Here is a 4848-nt window from a genome sequence, read left to right on the forward strand (position 1 = left end):
ATTTATTTTGAGATTTTTTAGGATATCATTACCAATATTGAATTTTTATTTTTCATAAAATTGAAAACCCATAAAACCATAGGACCCCGAGCATTTTGCTCATTTATAGCGCTGACTTTGCCTTCAGCCATAAGTATACCCGTAGTGGCAATGCCGTGAACCACATAATGTAGGTGCTAAACACGTTACACTTGGCACCACGGCTCGGATCTGCAACGATACACTACAGCTTTGGTATATAAAAATCGTTTTCATGAAGTGTGGTTAACCCTATGTAATATATTAATACTATATCTAATGTTTATAAAACGGGAAACATAGATAGTCTCGAAATAGTGGGACTGTCTGTGCGCTCTAGATTAGATGTATTATATCATAGCTTTATAATTTCTTTTTTTATTTCCTGTCCTGTTTAAATCTGTGACCTATAATTTTCATAGTGTAATGTATCGTTTGACTTTGGTCTAACGTTAGTTTTTAAGTTGTATCTCAAACTTAAGGTTTTAACTTGTTTCTGCATATTCTTATACGCTGTTGATTCTATGATAATAGCAAAGGTTTATGGGATATTAAAACGAAATAGTAGGAACAAAAACTGATGGAAAACTCAGTATCGTTTTCTTCTGTGTGCATTACACAACTAAAAACACAATCAAAAGGTTAAAAACAAATAATACTGGGATTATTTACTCGTGAAAAGCCACATCTGTAATTGGTTTTCACTTCAAATATAGGGAATGTATTGCAGTGGAAGCCGAGTGGAAATGCTAGTAAGTAGAAGCATGCAATCTTAACAGTTTCGGGTACAAAAAAAAAGTTCAGTTTTCGATACTGAAGGAAACTTCTAAAAATAAATTATTTATTTTAACATCTGTCCTCGTCGGGACCAGACAACTCTTATATCACATTCATATCAATGTCATCTCACTATTATCGAAATAACAACTCGTAAATCATCAAAGCTTTAACACTGTATAATACTTAATAAGAACTATTTATTTGGTACAAAAAATGGTTATACACAGAATTTAGTATTTTATATTAAAACTATTTTGAATATGCAAATAAGCAAGTTATGTGACAGTTACAGCCGATATACATTCGCGGTGAAACGGAATGTATCAGAACTGTATTTTGACATTGTTTGGCGTTATGTAGATAGTGTAATGAAACCGAAATTTGTTCGATTTTGGGAAGGGTAGGTTATACCCTCCTGTCCAACACAAAATTTTCATACACTCAGATTATAAGGATGTGGTCAGATCGAGAACTTAGAATTTCCAAGTTTGGGATATTCCTTCTGCTTAATGACATTGGAAAACAAAGACATATGGATCAACTCGTGGTACCAAGAAAAGACCAGTAACAAGTCAAATTCCAAACGTGGTAAACAAAGTGCGAAAACAAAGGCTAGTGGAAAAAGCCATCAGCATGCCCAAGGTAACAGTACGCAACATATTTAATATGGAAAATATCTGTCTCGAAATGAAGTCAACAGGGTATGGGTTTATCAAGACAATGCTTCTAGTTATACATCCCGTTGAACCTTCGCTTATCACAAGAAGCTGAAGAATGATTCGGGTATTTATGCTATTCCATACGAAGACATACCATTATCAGGCGTAGTGCCTATGGATTTCTGTGTGATCAGATTGTTGAAACGGGCGTTACGAAATCGTTATCCTAATATGCTAGATGGATTATGAAAAGTATTCAGGAAGCAGTGATGTGCTCTTGATGCGTCAACGTTAAAATGGAGCCTTTTGCAATGAAAACTATCTGTAGGGCTAATGTCAACAGCCAGGACCATCAGATAGAGTATAATCAGACGTGGCAACATGCATTGTAACAATGGATTGAGGATCCAATATTGTTTTAATGTAATGTAGTCACCTCTATATAAGCAAGTTTCTCAAGTTACTTGACCAAATGTTTTTATCAATCTTTAAAATAAATGAAAATACTTTTGTCAACACAAGTTTTCCAAAAGTGAAGAAACTTTTGAAAGAAAAATAAATAACTTAAACTCTCATCAGCACACCAGGGATGCAGAATTAAATAAAATGGAAAAAAAATTGAAAATGATTAATTTTAAGAAGCTTGGTTTGGGTTTGGCTGTCGATAGGTACAAAGCTACACAACAGGACTATCAAACCCAGATTTTTAGTGTCGTAAGCCTTCAGACTTACAACTGAGCCACTGGTGGGGTAATTCCAAGAAAAGTACCTATATAATCAATTTTACTAAAAATGTAAAAACTGGTAAAACGTGAAATATTTCAGCAAGTTAACAAGATATCTTTGTATCTATTTTATATCAGTCCTTCAGTAGGCATCTTAACTTTAAAAGAGATTGCCATGTGAATATTGAAAACAAGTCTAGGAATTATTCCATGAAAACTAACAAACTCAAAAGTATTGTGCATAAAAGAAAATTATTTGTGTAGTTATTTAGTAGGTTTTCTGTAACAAAGAAATTCAGCCAATGGATACAGAAGAAATTAAAAATATTGTATAAAAAGTGGCTTGTACATTTGTTATCAACTTTATATACTGTGTCACCAGTTCCAGTATCTTTCAAGAAATTTAACTAACTGGAAATAATAATGACTTGGAGGACTATAGGAAATCAAGAGAGCTGGTTAAAAAGGAAGTTAAAGAGTGTATATGAAAGAGGGTTGGCTGAGATTAAATAAAAACAATATAGAATTCTTTAGGTATATGATGGGTAAGAAAAATGTTAGGATGGGGCCCTCTTAAAAATGGTAATGGGGAGCTGATTTCGGAAGATTATGAGATGGTAAACTTATTAAATTATATGTTCTTTTCAGTTTTTACGAAGGAAGATACAAGTATTATGCCTTGACCAGAGCACTTAATGTATGGAAAAAATACTGATGTAAAAGGTATCATTTTAAGTTCTGAAATTGTAAGAGAAAAGTTGGAAAACCTCAAAATTGATAAATCCCCAGGACCAGAAAACATTTATCCTAGAGTTTTCAAGGAACCGCTAGCTAATATTTTTTATAGGTCATTCAGTAGTGGAAGAGAATTAGAAGACTGGAAGGTGGCTAATGTTAATCCAATATTCAAAGGAGGTGACAAACATTGTCCAGGCAATTATAGGCCAGTTAGTCTTACATCAGTAGTTGGAAAGGTTTTGGAGAGTTTGATTAAAGATGCACTGCAAAAGTCACTTATAGCAGTTTGATATATAGTGTCAAGGAGCCGGCACAATTTCACAAAGGGAAAGTCTTGTTTAACAAATCTTCTGACATTCTTTGAAGATGTTACTGAAGAGTTGACGAAGGAAATACTGTGGATTTGGTTTACCTTGATTTTCAGAAAGCACTTGATAAGGTGCCTCACAAAAGACTTGTTACAAACATTAAATCTATAGGTGTTGGGAAGTGTTATTAAATTGGATAGAAAATTGGCTGGAGAGTAGAAAGCAGAGAGTAATAAATGAATTTAGATCTCAGGGGTTCACAGCTACAAGCAGTGTACCTCAAGGCTCTGTGCTGGGTGTTGTATATATTAATGATATTGACTCTGGAAGACTAACACAATTTTGAAGTTTGCAGATGACATTGAGGTTTTCGGGGTGGCTAACTGTATCAAAGATGCTGCAGACTTACAGGGAGATTTAGATCATTTGATATATCTGGCCAATACGTGGCAGATGATGTTTAACTATCCAGAATGTAAGGTAATGCATGTAGGTTCTCACAATTCAAATGGGAATACATTAAATATTGTGGTTGAAGAAAAACGATTTTGGTGTTGTGATCGAAAAATCACTTAAATCATCTAAACAGTGTAATGTAGCTAGCAATAGGGCTAATAGGGTTTTCGGTGGCATCTATGGAAATATTGAATACAAGACAAGGGATACTATTGTTTCAGTGTATAGAACACTTGTTAGGCCTCATTTACAGTACAGTGTACACTTTTGGTTTCCATTCCTCAAGAATGACATTGAATTGTTGCAGAAGTTTCAGAGAAGAGCCACTAGGATTATACCTGGGATTGTGGAATTGTCCTATAAGGAGAAACTAAAATCTCTAAACTTGTTTTTTTCTGGAGAAGAGAAGGGTCAGAGGGGATTTGATTAAGATTTTTAAGATTATTGATAATATAGATCCGTCAAAACTTTGTGTTTAGCAGTGAAAACAATAGGACAAGGGGTCATAAATTCAAATTTTGGCAGCGCAGGAGTCGCCTGCAGTTTAGAGAGCATTACTTTTCAAACAGGGTGGTTTGGCTTTTGGAATGAGCTGCCTTCAAGGATGGTGGAGGCAAAAAAATTTAACTGAATTAAAGAAAAGACTGGATGAATACATGAGTAGTAAGAGGTGGTTATAGTCTACTACCAAAAATGGCAATCTGTTGCAGGTAAACACACAAAATTTTTGAAAGTGTCTATTACAAATAACGAAATAAGTAGTAAGTTTACCAAATGAAATTGGCATCTATGGGTATTTTTACGAGCACTGCGGCCTAGAAAACAAAAATATAACTTTATAAACCAAGCAGGTATATTAAGTATTCTTTATATAGAAAAAACACATTTATCACTTTAAATCCAAAATATTTACTTCATTTCTGTTATTAGTTTATCAAATATGTTTCTAAAGTTTGGAAGTTTCGTCATGTCAGAAGCACAACAGTCACCCCCCCGAGCTATAATTATCTCAAATAGCATTCTTTTTTTTTTTTTTTTTTTTTTATTTAACTATATATATATATATATATATATATATATCGTACTATTATTATAATAATTAATTAACTTACTTACTTATTATTAAGTTAATAAACTAAACTAAATTAACTACTACTACGGTAG

The sequence above is a fragment of the Limulus polyphemus genome, unplaced genomic scaffold, assembly GCF_000517525.1.
Source record: "Limulus polyphemus unplaced genomic scaffold, Limulus_polyphemus-2.1.2 Scaffold41, whole genome shotgun sequence".
NCBI lineage: Eukaryota > Metazoa > Arthropoda > Merostomata > Xiphosura > Limulidae > Limulus > Limulus polyphemus.